The sequence below is a fragment of the Acomys minous genome (genome assembly GCF_964271855.1).
Source record: "Acomys minous genome assembly, chromosome: 8".
Classification (NCBI taxonomy): domain Eukaryota; kingdom Metazoa; phylum Chordata; class Mammalia; order Rodentia; family Muridae; genus Acomys; species Acomys minous.
In genome coordinates, this window is record NC_140489.1 from 40,046,297 (window position 1) to 40,065,841 (window position 19,545).

At 42.3% G+C, this 19,545-nt stretch overlaps 1 protein-coding gene across 4 annotated transcripts in view; it reads right to left on the reverse strand.

Moving 5' to 3' along the window:
- Positions 1-18,219, reverse strand: part of FUT8 (fucosyltransferase 8) — a 203,874-nt gene extending 185,655 nt beyond the window's left edge. For 2 of the 4 annotated variants that reach the window (XM_084792306.1, XM_084792308.1), the window contains exon 1: positions 16,394-18,219. The gene's annotated coding sequence lies outside the window, so the exon portion shown is untranslated. Of the gene's footprint in view, positions 1-15,342; positions 15,767-16,393 lie in introns of those variants that run through there. The other 2 variants (XM_084792304.1, XM_084792305.1) reach the window with 1 other exon arrangement.
- Positions 18,220-19,545: the final 1,326 nt, after the last annotated feature.

The window sequence follows — 19,545 nt, forward strand, 5'->3', positions numbered from 1 at the left end:
CCCAGGCCAGTTCTAGGCTCAATGACAATCTGCCTCAAAAGGGGGGAGGGGGACAGACTAGTGGGACATCTCCATTGGTCACATTCCTCCCTCACAAGTGTGAGGGCCAGGGTTGGCTCCCCAGAAACCTCATAAAAGCCAGGTGAGCACAGTAGCCCCTATAATCCCAGAACATAGGAAGTACAGACAAGAGATCCCTGGAGCAAGCTGACTGACAGACTGATCAATATGGAGAGCTCAGGTTCAATAATTGACCCTCACTTGGTATATAAGGTGAAGATCTACTGAGGAAAGCCCCCACTGTCATCCTTGGGGGTCTCTCTCTCTGTCTGTCTCTCTCTCTCTCTCGCTCGCTCTCTGTCTCTCTCTCTCTCACACACACACATACACACACACACACACACACACACACACACACACACTTCTTTTTATACAGATGGCAAGCATGCATACACACCAAGTACATACACCATACACATTTACATTAAAAAGAAGATTCTCTGCCTTCTCTCCTTCTAGCAGAGCAGTTATCAAGCTGTAATTATTTATGTTAGTGGTAATGCGAATCTGACTCATTACAGTAAAACAGGAAGAGCAGATGAAGTAGAGAAACGGTGTAGTAATAGAACACGCAGTTGTTTCACAGCAGAATAAACTGATTCCTCTATTGCTCTTATTCATTCAGAAAACATCAGTCACTCAAAGATGGCGCGGAATTCAAGTTTGGTAAATGGGAAGAATGAATCAATAATAGAGAAAGGAAAGATAAAAGGAATAATACATTTCAGGACAAAGAAAATTCAAATATAGTCATGTTGAGCTCGGTGGAATGACAATCACGTGGCAACTTCCAGGCTGGAAGCTGAAGTTAGGAGCCTAACCGTATAGGATGCATCTGAAAAATAAACTTCTCACCAAAGCCAAAGGAACAGGTACCAGTCCAAAGAAAAGTAATTAGAGAAACAGAAGGCTGGAGTGATGGCTTAGTAGTTAAGAGCACTTACTGCTCTGTCAGAAAACTAAGGTTCAATTCCCAACACTAACATGACAGCTAACAACTACCTCTAACTCCAGTTCCAGGGGATCCTTCGCCCTCTTCTGGCCACTGAGAGCTCCTGCACACATTCACGTGGTGCACATAAACCCATGCTGGGTCACACACATTCTTCTTCTTCTTTTTTTTTTTTTTTTTTTTAAGAAACTAGGGAAAACATATTTAAGTCAAATGCAGTAAGTTAACCCTGTAAATGAACAGAGTTGCTATCTCCCATAGAAGAATTAGGAAGATCGCAAAATTAGAAGGAGAAGGAAAAAAAGAGAGAATTCCAAATCTGAAGCAAAAAGATTTTACAAAGAGTCCCCATTTGGCCATTAAAATCACTAGCAATAAAGAGAGGATAATTTTAATGGGAAAAAAGAAAACAAATGAAAATTTAAAAGACATGGCATCTCCCTCCCTCTTGAGAAAGGATGAATAGGAAATCTTAGACTTTTGTCTTTTTCTATTAAAGATGCTTGAGAAAAATGAAATTAAAATGACAAACTAATCTAGAGCCTACAGATTTAAACAAGTAGAATAAATAAAAATGATAGCCATGGGTCAGTCATAAGTGCTCACATCTTTAATGCTGGCACTAGGGAGGCAGAGACAGGGAGATCTCTGTAAGTTCTGGGCCAGCCTAGTCTGCAAAGCAAGTTCCAAGACAGCCAGGGCTACATAGTGAAACCCTGTCTAAAAAAAAGTACCATCAGGTAAAAAGAAAACATACCTGGGCAGGCAACTAAGACAGCCTTAACCTCTTTCACTAAAACAAAACAAAACAAAACAAAACAAAACAGGTAACTGGATCAACCTTCAATGTCTAAGAGCAGTGTGCTAGAATCAAATGCTATAAAGAATTTGGGGGGTGTTTTGGATTTTGTTTCTTTTGGTTTTTGCTTGCTTGCTTGTTTGTCAGTAAGGTCTCACTACTAGGTAGCCCAGGTCATCATGGGATTCACGATGTAGACTAAACTGGGTCAAACTCAGAGATCTACATGTCCCTGCCCCTGCCTCCCCAAGTCCTGGGATTAAAGGCCTACATTATCAGCTACTAGAAAGGGTTTGAAATAGTTTGAAACAGCCTTTATAAAAATTGAGAAAGACCTGCTGGGCTTGGTTGTGCACGCCTTTAATCCCAGCACTCGGGAGGCAGAGGTAGGCAGAGCTCTGAGTGTGAGGCCAGCCTGGTCTACAAAGCTAGTCTAGGGCAGCCAGGGATAAACAGAAAAACCTTGTCTCAAAAAAACCAAAAAAAAAAAAAGCGGGGGTGGTGGGGTGGTGGGAGAAGCGTTAAATTTTTACAATATTTCTCTCCTCTCTCTCCCTCTCCCTCTCTCTTCCCCATCCCCACCCCGACCCCCAACCAAGTCTGGGTCACCACCACATGTTACCTAGGCTGGCCTCAAATTCAGGATCCTCTTGCCTCAGCTTCCCAAGTATCTGAAATTGCAGATATGTACCACTTCCCTAACTAACAGCACATTCTCTAATTAATTGTTCAGCTCATGTTCACAAATTCTTTGGTGTATTTAATCTGATTATTATTCTTTTAAATTCAATTTCCTATATCTGATCTAAGATAATGATATTGTTTCTTTTCTGTTGTATATTGTCCCAGCTAATTTTTTGAGTGTGTGTGTGAGTGTGTGTGTGTGTGTGTGTGTGTGTGTGTACACTACTTGATTTCTCAGGAAACGTTTAACAGGGGTTATAGCTCAGTTAGTAGAATGCTTGCCTAACATATACATGAAGCCCTTGGTTGCATCCCAGCACCACAAAAACTGGGCTTGATATCATATGATGAGCTTGTTGGCATACAAAAGTAATATTACCACCCAGAAGTGGAGGCAGGAGGATTGGAAATTCAAAGTTACATAAAGAGTCTGCTACATAATGAGCCTGAGGCAAGCCTAAGATAAGAAGGAAAATGCCAGCATGGTGGTACATGCTTTTAATCCTGGCACTGGGGAGGCAGAAACAGAAAGATCTTTGAAAGTTCAAAACTAGCTTGGTCTACATAGAAAATTCCAGGCCAGCCTGCGCTACATGGTAGTGACACCCTGTCAGCAATAAGCAAACAAAAACAAAAGGCTAGAGAGAGATGGAATGAAGAAAGGAGGAGCTTGACAGGTCTGGATATAGTAATGCCTGCCTCTAACCCCAGCAGCTGGGAAGCTGAGTCAAGATCAAGGTTTCAGGGGCTGCACTGGCTACATAGGGAGACATTGGCTTTTTAAAAAAAAAGAAAATTCACAGCAGCTATTTAAGGAGTTTTTTAGAGAATTCTGAATTTAGAAATGGCTGTAACATATAACAGTTATGCATTTATTACTACTGAAAACAAAAATTCCCTGGGAAAACATAATGGATCTTTCTCTTTTGTGCTGAGGGTTAAACTCAGTTATGGCCTTGAGTATGCCAGACAAATGTTCTATTGTTTACTTGGCATTCCTAGCCCTTGGCTCTCACTTATATAGCTGAAAGTGGTCTGTAATTCACCATGTAGCCCAGGTTAGCCTTGCACTCAATCATTTTGACTCAGTGCCCTACCTGCTGGGATTACAGGCCTGGAATTATAACTACAGCCTTTGATATTTTGAAGGCCTGAAAAGTATAGAAATGGGGTCTCTACTTTTACACTAAAGTTCTTCTGATGACACAGTGAGTACTTGAACACTTTATATGTATTCGATTCAGTAGGTCATTCTAAAACAAGTATGGCATATCATATACTAAAAAGAGCATCCCACAGTTCCTTTAGGAAGCACTGCACTTATTCCTAGAATGCTGTCACTGCTAAAAGTATCAGGATCCAACTTTTCCAACTGCTTAAGAATCTCAACACAGTTTTTAAAATACTGTCAGAAATGACAAGTCTTCATACATTAAATATTGTTTTGCTTTGGAGATATTTCTAGTTATCATAAAGTGGTTTACTTAATTTGGAAATAACAATTCTGAGTAAAAAGTGTGACTATAAAATATGAAACAATGTTTTCATGCTACTATAATACCACTACCATTAAAATATATTTATAACCATATCCTTTTCCTCCATAAAGGTCTGCTCTGTGGGTTACCACTCATGTACTCTACAATGTTGGGTAAAAATAAATTTCAATAATTTTATAGCCATATTCCCAACTATTATAGACAATACAAAAGTCGTAAAGGTTTCTGAATCGAATTACTAAATATCTGAAAATAATGATAGCACTCTGATCTTTAAATTTCATTAGTTGTTATTTAATGTCCTCTTTTTCATATTGCACAGAAAATACACATTAGCTCTATGGTATACACCTGACAGCAGCATCCTCAAGTCTGTAATTTACTCTTGTTATATGCATGTACATATATATGTAAGCACGCATACACACTCCTATTCTTTTAATCACCCAGATAAGCATTTTTGTTCCAGACTGCTACCTATGGGCTCTGCCTCTAGGTTTGTTTTCCCAGCAATAGCTATGCTTTTTTTTTTAACAGCCCAGTCTCATATGACTATTTCAAGTCCAGGTTGGCACAAATTTAAGCTAAAATTTTCTATCCTGCCTTTTACCCCCAAAGCAAAAAATAGAGCAGCACTTTTTCTCATCTTTACAACCGTTCTCAAGCAGGGTGTTGAACACCTGCAATCCCAGAACTCAGGAGGCAAGGGCAGGAGGAGTAAATATAAGGTCAGACTGGGGCAGAACCCTTAGCTCAAAAAGGGAGAGAGGAAAGAGAGAGGGGAAGAGAAGTGATGCTAACTGTTCTTAGAATTATGCACAGGAACTAAAGTAATGCCCATGAAAATGTTTAATTGCCTACCATGGTTATCCCAAGCAACCCCAAATTTATTCACTGTTGAATCCTCTTATACAACATGTCTTAATCTGTTCAGGATGCTACAACAAAATATTTGATACTGAGTAATTTACGACGAACAGAAATGTGTTGATCCCAATTCAGAGCAATACAGAATCCAAGATCAAGGCTCAGATCTAGTGTCTGGTGAGGGCTTATTCTGTTACCTATGTAAGTAAAAACCTCCTCTTTTTAGTATTATTTTATTATTGTATGTGTGGTATGTAATGTGTGTGAGAGTGCAAGCAGGGTGTGCCAAGGCATAGGTGTGGAGGTCAGAGGACAAGCTTCAGGAGTTGGTCCACCCCCTCCACCAATTTAAACTCAGGCTTGTGAGGCAAAAACTTGTATCCTCTGAGCCATCTCGCCAGCCCATCACATTCTCGAGTGGGAAGAAGGAATGGGTTCCCTCAGAACAATTCTATTCTAGAGAGCTCTGGCCTTTTCGCCTAACCACTCTGCCAAGACCCCATACCTCCTATCACCATGAAGGTAGGGGACATGTCTCAACATGTCAGCACGTGATTTTAGGGGAATTCAAACTTTAAGACCATAGCAGGCATGGCCTCATTTTTTTAAGTTAATTATTTAGCCATAGCCCCTCCCCCTTCTCTTCCCAGTCCCAACCTCCCTTCCCCTTCCCTCCTCTCCTACTCCTCAGAAAAGGAGAACACCTGTACCCACCCATCCCAGTTCATCAAGTCGCATCAGGATTGAATTTGTCCTCTTTCCCTGTGGCCTAGCAAGGCAGTCCTGTCAGGAGGAAGTGATTGAAAAGCAGGTAACGGTCCATGTCAGAGATAGATCCCCTTACTAGGGGACACACATGAAGCCTGAGCTGCCCATCAGCTACACCTATGATAGAAAACCTAGGTCCATGCATGGTCCTTGGTTGGTGCTCAGACTCCACAGGCCCCTCTGAGCCCCTCTGGCTCTGTTTTAGACTACTCAGAATATGACTATATTTAATGACTAGTTACAGAGTTAAGATACAGTCAAGGAAAAGATCACAGATTATCTACCTAGCACTGAAAGCCAGATAAAAAGTATTAAGCCAGCATTAAAAAGTAAAACAATTCATTTCATGGAAAAAATATGGGGCCCAAGCGGATAAAGGTTTGTCCAGATTCAAACATTTAGTCACAGAGCCAACATCAGTCCCTCTTTTAAACTGCTTTGAAGATTATGCATTCAAAATACCAAATGGAGGCCCAGCACTCAAGAGGCTCAGGAAGGCTAAGTGGAATAGAAGGATTGCAGGTTCAAGGCCAGCCAGAACTATACAGCAGAGAGGAAAGGGGGAGAAGGGAGAGGAGAAAAGGGGGGATGGGAAGGAAGAAAGAAAAGAGAGAAAGAGGGACAGCAACAGTGAAGCAAATTTTCAAAACTGCCTTAAATCTGCATTTTCTCAGTCTATACATTCATTCATTTATTCATCTAGAGGCAAGAGCTCACTGGCTCTCCTGCCTCAGCCTCTCCAGTACTGATAAGTATGCACTGTCATGCCCAGATTCCTAGATTGTAATCTTAATTAGCTCCAAATAAATGTAATTTTTTCTTTTAAAAAATGCATGAATAATAAAATTACTGAGAGGGAAGACAGTAGATAAGAAACTCAACTCAACAGCAAGAATACAAATAACCTAATTTAAAAGTAGGCAGAAGGACCTAAACAAGCATTTTCAAAAAGAACACAATGAAGAAATGCAAATCAAAACCACAATTTCACACCTGTTAACAATGACTACTAAACCAGGTGTGCGGCAGGCCCTTAATACCTAAAAGGGGAGGCTGAAGCAAAAGCATCAAGAGTTCACAGCCAGTCTGGACTACATAGGCAAACACTGTTGAAAAAACTAGTAATTTTTAAGAGTGACTCCCTATATGCTAACTTAAAATAGGCAAATTCCATATAACTAAGAGTTAACAACTCTTACATACAGACAAGATAGCAGTACAGGACAAGAATATGAAGAAAGGGAAACCCTTCCTATACTGCTAATGGCCATTATGGAAATGGATAGGGAGGATCTTCCAAAACTTAAACACAGAATCAAGATATGCTCCAGTGACCCACTTCTGGCTGCACATAAAAAGGGAATAAAATCAGTATGTCAAAGAGATCTCTGTACCCCATATTCACTGAAGCATTACCCCTAACAGCTAAAATACAGAACCAACCTAGGCGATTATCTATTGGTGACTACCAAGAAATAAATGAGTCACCTGAACAGAGTGAGGCCTTTAATCCCAACACCAGGAGGCAGAGGCAGGCTGATCTCTTAGAAGTTGAGGTCAGTCTGGCCTCCAAAGAGAACTCAAGGCCAGACAAGGTTACATGGCAAGACCCTGTCTCAAAAATAAAGAAAGGAAGGAAGGAAGGAAGGAAGGAAGGGGAGGAGATGAGGAGAGAGAGAAAGGAGAAAAAAAAAGAAATGTGGCAATCTCTCAGTATCAGTGGGGGATTAGTTCTAAGACAGCCCCTCTCACTGATAACTAAAACCAGATGCCCAAATGCCTCATATAAAAGGACACGGTACTTGCACATAACCTGTAGCAGGATGCACAAACCCTACTTTATCTTTGCTACTATATGCTTTAAATTATCTCTAGATTATTTACAATACTAAATACATGTGAATGCTTTGTAAATAGTTAACACTGCTTAGTGAATTTTTTTTTCAAACATTTTTAATGATCAATTTGTTGGAAAGGGCTGTTATTGTTTTTGCTTGTACAATATTGAAGATAGAACCAAAAGCCTCATAAATGCTAGACAAAAGTAGTGAAGCTGAGCTATAGCCCAGTTCTCTATGTTGAATTCAGACATGTGGAGGTCAAATGTATGTGCATGCATACATGTGTAAGGTGGAACTTTATTCAGACTTAAAAAGTTACAAAAGGTAGGTCTGGAAAGGTGCTTCAACGCTTAAAGGCACTTGCTGCTCTTCCAGAGGACCAGAGTTTGATCCCTAACATGCACACTAAACATCTCACATCTGCTTGTAACTCCAGCTCCAGGGAATCCAATGCCTTCTACAAGCTTCTATAGACACTCTTACACACAAACATAAGTAAGTAAAAATAAATTTTTAAAAAATACTTTTAAAAAGGAAACCCTATCTATAAACAGGTCCTTTTAGTAGTATATTGGCAATTTTTGAGTTAAAAGCACTTAAAATTAAAACACAGTAGGTGCAAGAAAACCATCCTTAAAAAACAAGAGATGAAATTCCCATGTGAAAAATGTACTAAAAAGGCAAGCCATCATACTTATCAAAGTTGGAAAGTTGGAACCATGAGAACTGTGTACAAAGTTTGTTAAAAGATCTCTTGGTTATAAAGCCACCCCATACAACCTAGCTCCTTTTCACAACTACCAACTGACCACATAAGTGTTCCCTCTGCCTCTGTGTCTTCCATTCCTTACAAGGACTCAGTGTAGAGTCCATGCATTGAGTAAATGTGTATGTATTTCTTCTACTCATCCATTTGATGTTAATCTAATCCGCAGGCCCAGACGGAGGGGGAAGAAACACTAAAAGGATAACTAAATCTCTGCCTCCTCTACAGTGTGGTTAAGATGAACGTGGAGAACCATGTACAAAGTGAAACAAGAAAAGTACAGAAACACAAACACTGCATGATGATCATTTGTATGTGGGGATTTTTAAAAGGCAGACTCACAGAAGCAGAAAACAGACAGTGGTACCAGGAACTCGGGGCAAAAGAGAAATGGAGATATGCCAGCTGCAGCATACAAAGTCCCACTGTAGCATGTTTTATGCAGGACAAACGCAGTCTAGAGATTTAATGCACATTTGGCTACTATAGTTAGTATTGTTGTCATTCACCTGAGATGTGCCAAGGAGAGAGAGAGAGAGAGAGAGAGAGAGAGAGAGAGAGAGAGAGAGAAGGAAGAAGAAGAAGAAGAAGAAGAAAGAGAGAGAGAGAGAGAGAGAGAGAGAGAGAGAGAGCAGGTATGGTTGGGCATGCCTGTAATCCCAGCCTAATCTGCCAAGTATGTCCAGGACAGCCAGGGCTACATACAGAAACCCTATCTCAGAAAAAAACATATTAATACGGTTATTATGTGAGGTGGCATGTTAGTTTTTTGTAGTAGTCTTTTCAGTGAAGTTATACATTTAAGTTTTTGTCAATTATATTTCAATATAAGTGGATGAAATCGTTTTCTTCCTTTTTTAGCTTTTTAAATAGCTGGGTACGGTGGTGCGTACAGTAGTACAAGCACTGGGGAGGAAGGAAGCAAAGGCAAGAAGATCACACGCTCATCTTCTTTGTAGTGAGGCTACAAAGCAAAACCCTAAATAAACAAGCTAGCTTTTTTTTCTATATGCCTAGTCCTTCTCCCTCTCCAGATACCAAAATAGGTAACTTACTTTCTAATCTTTCACTGGCAAGGAAATCTGCACACATTTCTTGATGAAACCATCATATATCCTTAGTTTATCTGGGGTACTACAAACAGTTACAGATGTCAGGAGTTAGCCTTACCGACTACCTGGGTGCTAATCTGTTACACAATGGACATTGTTGTTGATTTCATTTCCATCATTATCTTTCTTTCATTATAGTTAAGCACTAACAGCATCTTTTGTATTAAGAAGAACTGTACATTAGGAGGTTTCTTTAGTTCATCGTTTGGTCATTTTTAGTAGACATACTTACTCAGCATTGAGAACCTAAGTATTCTTGGGATATTTACAAATTAAAAGTAACATGTGTCAGGGCTGGAGATGTGGCTCAGAGGTTAAGAGCACTGGCTGCTCTTCCAGAGGTCCTGAGTTCAATTCCCAGCAACCACACGGTAGCTCACAAACATCTATAATGTGACCTGATGCCCTCTTCTGGCATGTAGGTGTACATGCAGGCAGAACACTGTATGCATAATATTAAATAAAATAAAATCTTTCAAAAAAAAGAAAGAAAAGAAATTGCTTAAAAATAAATAATAAAGGGGGCTGGAGAGATGGCTCAGAGGTTAAGGGCACTGACTGCTCCTCCAGAGGTCCTGAGTTCAATTCCCAGCAACCACATGGTGGCTCACAGCTATCTATAATGTGATCTGATACCCTCTTCTGGCATGCAGGTATACATGTAGGCAGAGCACTATATACATAATAATAAATAAGTAAATCTTTAAAAAAAATAGAAAATTTTAAAAAAATAAAATAAAAAATAAAAATCAAAGTAACATGCCCCTTATTATACCCACACCTGACAATCTACATAAGGTATCAAGCTGGGCTAAGATTTGGATAATGAAGGCCAAGGTAACTATAATTCTGTAAGAGGAGGCAGTCACAGTTAGTCAGTAAACCTCCATTCTTTTAGCTACTGAGGATCAATTTACCATGGACAAGGAAGGGCCCTTTTTGCCTCAAGAATTTCAGTAGCCACCGTAAGCCCTAGAATGTTGTTAAACTTTCTAAAAGAATAAGAAAAATCTAAAACTTACGTTAAAAAAAAAAAAAGCAAAGCCGGGCGTGGTGGCGCACGCCTTTAATCCCAGCACTTGGGAGGCAGAGGCACGTGGATCGCTGTGAGTTCGAGGCCAGCCTGGTCTACAAAGTGAGTCCAGGACAGTCAAGGCTACACAGAGAGACCTTGTCTCAAAAAACCAAAAAAAAAAGCAAAATGTTTACCATGGGTTCGCTGATTTGGGGTATGCATTCTGAAAATTATCATCTTTTGACATTTCTGAATGGGATACTCAAAACAGGACTGTAAGCACGTGTCAATACACAGAGAGAAATTGAGGCAATCTGTTGCTAAATGATTAAGGCTCTAGTTATCCAATGCTTTCTTCTTGTGAACTCCAATGGGCAGAGAGCGCTGCTGATCATTTTAGACTGAGTTTTCTTCAGTGAATCTTGGTGTTCTGTTCTGTCCTATTTTGTTTTGTTTTGCTTTAATGGTATATTATTGCAAAGAAGTATGTGAAGATAAATAATTCATTTTCTTTATAAAAAGAGATCCTTGTAATCAGGAACTCTACAGACAAAGACAGAAATGACATAGGAGACAAGAGAATACATTCCAGGAAACTAGGAGACTGTCTTAGGTAGAACAATAACACAACTGGCAACTGTTCTAATGCCATATTACCTTTCTCTGTTGTTTCTGGTTAAGCACATGCCCTACCACTGAGGTACACACGCACCATGCCATACTCTTTATAAATGAAGTCACAGTTATTTCCACTCAACTAAGCTAAACTCTACAAAATTAGTATTCTCGTCTTTTCTCTTTGCCTCAAAAAGAAAAGGGGGTGGGGGGGGGGTGGAGAGGGAGAGAGAGCACACATTAGAACAAATTTATGCAACATACCAACTAAAGTTTTACCTGACAAGTCTATGAACCTAATTTTAAAAAAATACACCATAAAGATAAAGATTGAGCAGGGTCCTGTGGCATATGTGTGTAATCCTAGCACTCAGAAGTCTGGTATAAGGATCATAGCAAATTTGAGGCCAGTCTGGGCTACACAGTAAGATAAACAAAAACAAAACAAAACAAAACAAAAAACCAGAAGGAAAACACAAAAATAGGCTCATCAACCTTCCTCTGCCTCTCTGAGACTCCCTGTCCTCAATGACTGCTCCCTAGCCCCAGACACAGATTTAATAGAAAAAGCTATTAATTATATTTTCCATCTTTATCAATAAGCTAAATTAACTATCAATTGCATTAAAAATAGATAAAGTAATTATAAAATCAAGTCATTTATAACCATTGGCATGCATTTACTTTGATGGTCTGTATTTGGTTTGTGAGGAGGGGTTGTTTGTGGTTTTGTTTTTCGGTTTGTTGCAGCTAGTCTTAAAGCTCTAACCATCCTTCCTTTACTTCCACATCCCATTTACGCAGTGCTAGAGATGAAGATGAACCTGATACTTCATGCGTGTTAGGCAAGCCGGCTACCAACCAGGCTATACTCCCCCAGACAAATGTATACCCTAGACATATGCATTAGTAAGATTTGACATCTTATTTAAATGGTATTTCCCCCTTACAATGTTATTTTCTGACAAAATCCATTACAAAGAATTGTTTTAAATAGTAATACATAGTTAAGGTACTAGGTTTTGGCAAATAAAATCTTCTTGGGGGGAAAAGTATAATACTCCATGTCTGTAACCCCACAATTTGGCAGGATGAGTTCAAAGGCAGCCTGAGCTACATCTAGTGACTCTCAGGCCAGCAAGGGCTACAGAGTGAGACCCTGCCTCACAAAAGAAAATAGGCAAGCAATTTAAATGAAAGCAGCCTTTTATCACTATGCATTCTGTGGTTCTTAAACTAGCAAGCATAGCCTAGTTCCATAGCAAGGCCTAACTGGCCTATATTCTATTAAAAGGAAAATGTACAATATCATATAAATTCTGTGGTCTGTTGGGTTTTTTTTTTTAAGGTTCTTTGAAAATCAGTTGTAAGTTTGTGTTTACTTTTAAACACTTTTGACTGTCTCATTATAATGAGCTAGAAGTTAAAAACAATTCAAACAGTAACCCATTCTACTCTGTGATAGAGAAATGTAAGCCAGAGAATAAGAGAACCAAAGGGAATTCTATACGGATCCTTACTCCTCTCATAGTCATTTGAAGAGCACTAAGTTCAGTATTAATAGAGAGCGTATACTTTTGGTTTCAGATGTTGCAATTTTACTTTTGTTGCCTTTTAAGAAAAAATGTGCTGGCTTTTCTAAACTCTTGTGTTTGTAAAATGAAATACTTCCAGATTTATAAGTTTGCTATAAAATGTGTGCATCTATCATTTTAGCTAAGCCAATATGCTTTTACTAAATGCAATTTATAAAGCAAATCAATAACAACCACTGACTGGAAAGAAATCTATTTTTTTAATTAGCACTAGCAAGGTTCTATTTACTTAAGTGAAGAACGTGAATAACGAAAGGCTCAATCACTATCCTCAAAAAAAATATTGTAATGATTTTTTAAAATACACATCATTATCAATGTCTTTGTGTAGATTTAAAGAGAATGTGAGTGATCAGACACAAATCAAACATATTATAGCTCAGAAATTAAACAAAATGCCACACATCACAAAATAACTATTCTATATTTGAACAAATTCAACATGCTATAGATTATAAAATGGCCTTGAGATTCTGCTGCCCAACAACCCAAAGGGCTCATTTCTTTACTACAATGATCTGCGTCTGCCAGAGCAAGCTCACTACACACGGATCTATCTACCTCTCCGGGACTCTACGTGAAGCTTTTTATTTCACCTTTTTGGAAGTGCAGATTTTTATAAAGCAAAAGCACTCAGCGTGTGTAAAGGGTCAAAAATACCTCTTCGTTTTTAATGCACTGCACAAGAGGAATAAGAAAATGCCACAACATGCTCAAGGTTTAGCATACATTTTCAGAATTTTGCATGAAAAATTCAAGAATCTTACACACCTGCTTTCCTTACTCACAATGACTAATTTTTAAAACTAATTTCTAATATCCAATATATGTGCCCACAAATAACTATGTACAGTTGTTAATGTATCCACCTCAATGCCCCAGGTGTCTTAATTAAAAACGTACACTTCTCCTGGTCATAAAAAACATGGTTTTAAATGTTTTAAAAGTTCAAATAGCTATTAAGCCACACTTTGCTTTGGCACTAGCTCCCCCTCCAGACCAACCTAAAATAACTGCATTTAAAAAAAAAAACAAACAAACAAGAAATACACATTTTTGTAACCCACTAGAAAATTTCAAGATTCATCACTTTTGAGGACATTGTTACTTCTTAAAAACAAAAACACACAAAAATCCTGGTTAGAATTCTTGTTTAAAGATACGTTACACAATCAGAATGATTGTCTTGGTCTCAGTTCCATACATCTTAAATAGAGCTTATCTGCAAGGAAAAACCACCTCAAATGACTTAAAATTTTAAAACCCTGACAATACAATCTGCAGCGTGTCGTACTTGAGTTATTTTGAACCACTCTCCTTGTTAGATGACAAGACACCCTTCAACGGCATTTCTGCATGTTCCTGCAACCTATGCAGGTCTCCCTCCAGCTGTTCAGCTCTTACACTCAAACAGCCAACAGACAACCCAAACCTCCAGACCACCCTTGTGCGCCCCTTATAGCCTATTCATCTCGTCTCTACATTTTTACTCGGCCTCCAATTTCAAGTGCTTATATCTGTTCAAATACTGTAGTACTTATTATTAAGACTTATTTAGTAGGGACAGCAATGTACAGGATTGTATTATTGGCACAGACTCCTATGTTGCCTTTTTTTAAAAAGCATCTTACTCCTTTGGTTCCGTATGATTTCTCTCCTAAAATACTTTATATATGATACACCCTGTAGGAGAAGTGTGCATACAACATAGAACTTTAATCAAGAAAATTAATAAGAATTTAACCCCAAGAAGAGCAAAAAAACTAAAGAAATCCCTACTTAAAGAGTTTCCACGGAGCAAAGGCAAAGTTCAGGCAGTGACTTGTGATAAAATTTAACTCTTAAACTGATTAAAAAAAAAAACTTGCGTGGCATTTGATCCCTGAAACATTTAAGTCCGGAGTGCTCTACGGGAGGTTTTCTTGAATTCACCTTCTCGCGTTTTCTTAAAAGTAAGGTGCAAAATCAGACACGAGGAGGAAAAGCGCTGCTCTCCTTGCCGTTCTCCAAGGCCTCGATGTTTAAGGCAAGCCGCTAAAAAGCTCACCAGGGTGCTGAACCCTAACCATGACAATGCCATTTAACTTAAGAAATAACCGTCTCTGACGACTGCAAAGCCCACATCCTGAGAACAGGTGCTGCCGCCGACAAAACCCCTCGACTCCAGCAGGACAGACCTCCGCTGAACTGATGTGACTCATTTAACCTTCCCAAATAAGTTGAGACACTCCGTAGCCGCCTGCTTGTCATTCGCAGATCAAAGGGAGGGGGATACCGAGGCACCCAGGCCATTAACTGCCCAGCCTCAGCCACTCGCCAGAACGGATCTTTGTGCAGGTTTACTGCGATTTCTAGCCCCAGAAACCCCGCAGAGCACAGGAACCCACCTTCCCACGGTCTGACCACGGGGACCCGGCTGCGGGGGGCAAGGAGAGGTAGGTGCAGAGATGCGCTGAGGGGCACCTCCCACCCCGCCCCCATCGCTCGGGTCCTGGGCTCCGGCCCCTGCCCTGAGCTGGGGTGCGCGACGCGGCGACCCCCCTCACCCCTGCCCGCGCCCAGGCACCGCCGGGGCGTCCCGGAGGCTCCCTCCCCACTTTTCCCGGGGCCGCTGGGTGAGCAGCAGCAGCAGCAGCAGTTTGCAGCAACAGGCCTGGGATCGGCAGGAGGAGGAAGGAGCGCCCCGAGCCCAGGCTCCGCAGAGCCCGCGCCCGGCCCCGTCCTGGAGCCCGCGGCGCGCGGGGGCCCGACTCCCTAACGCCCCCTTACCCGAGGCGGGAGCGAAGCGGTCCGCGCCGTCCCCCGTCGCCACAGCCACTGCCTTCAGCGGCAGCTGGCCGCGCCGGGAGAGTGGGAGGGGTGGAGGATGCTACTCCCGACTGAAGGGAGAGGAAGAAAACGGAAACAGGAACCGCGGCCGCCGCTTAACGGAGCCTTCGGCGCCACTGACTGAGGGAAAGCGCAAGGCGGCGCGAGCCGGGCAGCGGCTGACAGCGCGAGACCGAGCGCGAGCCGGGTCCAGGGCGCGCGACCCCGAGCAGCGCCGGCCCCATTCCGTGAGGAAAGGGAGGGACGGGTTGGCTGGGAGCCGGGAGGGGACGGCGGGGGCCTGGAGCCGAGGGGACCCGGCCACTGGGGTCGGCCCGAGACCACGCGCGCACGCGCCGGAGTGGCTCCGACCCGGAGCGCAGGCGGGGAAGCCTCCAGCCGGCGCGAGCGAGCAGGCGAGCGCGCGCGCGGAATAGGGGCGCGCGCCCCTCGGCGTCCCAGCCTTCTGGGGGAGGGCGCGCATGCGCCGGCCGGGGCCTCCTCCTGCGACCCGGGCAAGAGCACAGGCTCCTCCCCCGTCCCCTTCCTCTGCGCGGGTGGACGGCGGAGCTGCAGCATCCACGGGGCCACGGCTGCGCCCCGGTTGCGGCCGCGCGCGGGCTCGGGCTCTGGTCTACACGGGCGTAGGCCGTCCTCTGCCCCCTGAGGGCTGGAGGCTGAAGGGAATCACGCTCCTCGCGCCCTGGCCGGCCAAGCCCGCCGCCCTAAGGCGCACAGCGCTGGGGTTCGGTCGGGCTCCGCGCTACTTTCGGGGGTACTCTCCGCTGCGGCACACGAGCACACAATGGGACCGTTGCCTCTGCAGCTCGGGGCAGTCCGCCTACCCTGGCGGCTTCTGTCTCCACCTCCACGGGAAGAGAAAGACGCCCTGCGGGGCCCGAGTTCGAAGCCCGGCCTCCCGGGCCGCGGCTGCCTCAGCCCCCTCGGAGGCGGAAGTTTATTAAGTACGGCAGAAGACAGGGAGAAGCTTTTTCCCTAGGATGCTTCCTACCGGCTCACACTGAGGGATCCTGGCGCCAGAGATGCTGAGCCGTGGGCCGAAGGGCTACCTCAGAGTGGCTTTGGAAGGCGAGCTGAGCGGGAGGACCCGGCCGCGCCTCCCCGCACACAAAGTAGTCACGGGCCGAGGGGTGCCGCCGGGGCCAATCAGAGCCGGGAGCCCAGTGAGTGGAGTGCGAACTGGCCAATCAGAGGCCAGGAAGGTAGCTTCCCTTGCCGAACTCTTCCCTGTAGCCTGGGGACCCAGATCCCAAGCCTGTGGACGCAAGCGGGTGGATGGGTGGAAAAGCTGCCCTCAACACAGCTGTTCCTCTCAGCACAGATATATTTTTATATATATCATACACTGTGGATGCTCATCTCGAGTAAGCAGGACCAGCCTTTTAGAAGTATCAAAAGACATAAAAGATATTAAAGAGGTCGTTGCCTGCCAGGAATACAATTCTGCCTAATAAATTTCCAATATTTATTCTAGACCAGGAACTGTGTTTCTGAAATGAAAAATGAATACTGCTTTCAAAAAAAAAAAACGAAGAAAGAAAATGAACGTGTTTCAGCAGCTTCTCACCCGGGAGAAGCTTTTCCGGACCTGTGTCTGGGTTAATGTCAGTGTTTGAAATAAAAAAGCACTCTGAAGAATCTTGGAGAAAACACTTACTTATCGAAGGTCACATAAAACTACTCTGGTGAAGTCAGAATTATGGTCTGGCCAGAGAGGTTGGGTGTCGTCATTCAACAAATCGATAGTCATTTATTAAGTGCATAGATGTTCGATATCTTCCGTGAGATTTTAAGAAGTATGTGTGACTTGAATGTTTTCAAGTGAAAAAGAGGAACCATTTCTAGTTAGTTAACGCACACTTTTTGGTTTGCAGTACTTAAAAATCTCCTCATTCAAAGCTTTATGTTTGCCCCCAAACTGGTCCTTTAATTTTCCCCTAAAAAATATTAAAAATTGATCATCAAATGAATGATCTTCCCTACCCACTTCATACCAAAAAAAAAAAAAAAGCTAGAAATATCTGTCAAGAACTTAATATTTTATAGGACTGCATAGTATATAAGAAGGCGCCAAAGTGATGACTCTGGAATATGGTCAAAAAAAAGTTCTTGAGCTGTTCTGATATGGGCCCAGTGTGACAGGATACTGTTCTCAAAACCCTAATCCCAAGTGTAGTTTGTCCACACATGCTAATTGTCTCGTGAGGGACATGGCTTTTGCAGCATGGAGAGTGGCATGGTCTAGGGCCTGAGGATATAAAAACACAAGAGTGTTGTGTGGCATGTGGTGTTGGCTTGTGGCCAGCAGCACTTAGAAGAGACCAGAGATGGATGTTGGGGAGCAGTGGCTTGGCAGAGACAGGTATAGCCCAAAAGAACTCAATTGACCCTAAACAGCCAGGAGAAGTAAAGGGGTCCCCTCTCCCCACTATCTATCTCTCTTCTTTGGGAGGTTGGAAGGGAGGCTGAAGCCTAAACAGCCCAAAATAAAGTAGAGTTTAAAAGAAAGCACTACAAAACAAGAATATTCACCAGCCTCTTTCAATACAGAAAACAATCTCAGCTTTTAAAAACTACAATCTTAAGCCAATCGATTGTTGTGGTACAAGCCTCTGATCCCAGCACAGAGAATGGAAGTCTGAAGCAAGAGGATTGTCGTGAGTTATGGTCTAGCCTATACTAACTAGTGAGTTCAGTGCCATCCTTGGATAATATTAGTGATTGAGTGAAAAATAAAAATGCAGAGGGAGGCTCAATTATAGAGAGTGTTTGTCTAACATACTACAAGCCCAAGATTCAGCTTCCAACATAATAAAAAAATATATTATTACATTTCTTCTATTCTCTCCAAAGGGACTCCTGTAACCCAAATCTTACTCTTAAGTTTCTTGGAGAGAGTCCCTAAACAGTTCTACACATCACTCACAGAAAGCGCCCTTTTGCGGCATTTTCTCTACAGTCTGCAACCTCCCACTCTGCGGCTGAAACTCCTCACTCTCTCTCTTTTCTCACTCCAGCTGTTCACTTGTGACTTGTAATCCCTGGCTTCTGATTTGCATTAGCACGAGATGGTGCGGCACCTCATCCCCCAACTGCTCCCTCACCAAATGAAGTTGTGAACCTAACTTTACTTAGCCTCAAAATCACCGACAGGTTCTGCACAAGAAAGAAAAGAAAAAAAAATGTTCAGAACGTTTTCCATAACTCGTTCTCCATAAGAACCAGCAGAGCCCTGGCAGCTCATTAGTTTCTTCTGTGGTTCGGCACCGGTCAGTTCTTAGTCACTAGCCAGAAGTGTGAAGAAGGATGTGAGGCAAGGACGAGTCAACTCCTAGATAGTAGCAACGATCACAAAGAACGTGAAGTCCGTGAGTGGCCATTTTCTTGAGAGATACGCTAGATCAAAGTTAGTGAACTTGAGTGCTGTCACATTCCCTAAGTTGTGAACGTTCATGTAGAAACTAGTTTGAAATTTGCTACCATTTTATTATGCCTATAATAAAAATAATAGTGAAAGTGTAACATTGCTGAGAACAAGGCCCCATGCTAAACTCTTTTATTCCATCATTTAATTCTCAAATCAAACCTTTGAGGTGGCTCCTATGACTACAGTGGGGAAATCAGAAGCGTCTCAGGCGTACATGAGGCTCTCGGGAGACTCACAAACAACTGCTTAGCAAGTTATTTAGAAATGTTTGCATCTCCACTAATGTATACCAACTAATACTGCTCTGGAAACATTCTTAACAACTTAATTTTCTTTGTTTTACAGTGGTTGCCCTATGCCATTTCACCTATATATTTTGCAGGAAATCACAGAAAGGCTGATACTGTCGCTACCATGGACAAGAAGATGGAGCCTTGAATAATGATTTGGAGTCTTTGGGTGCCTCCTGTTTTCTCTCTGTAAAATAAAGAAATGGTACTAGATAAGCTGTTAACTGCTAGTCTAAAACTATGGATTTCATACATTAACAGAGACTTCAAAAGTGAAATATGAAAAAAGAAAATGGTCTGTATCTTCAAATTCAGTAAGTGGCTTAAGCCACTCTTGAGCCAAGTCCTCATTAAAGAGCTAGCACTAACCATTCCCATCAGGAGAGTAAATGAAGTGACTGATTTAAAAGCTGATGACTCTAGGCT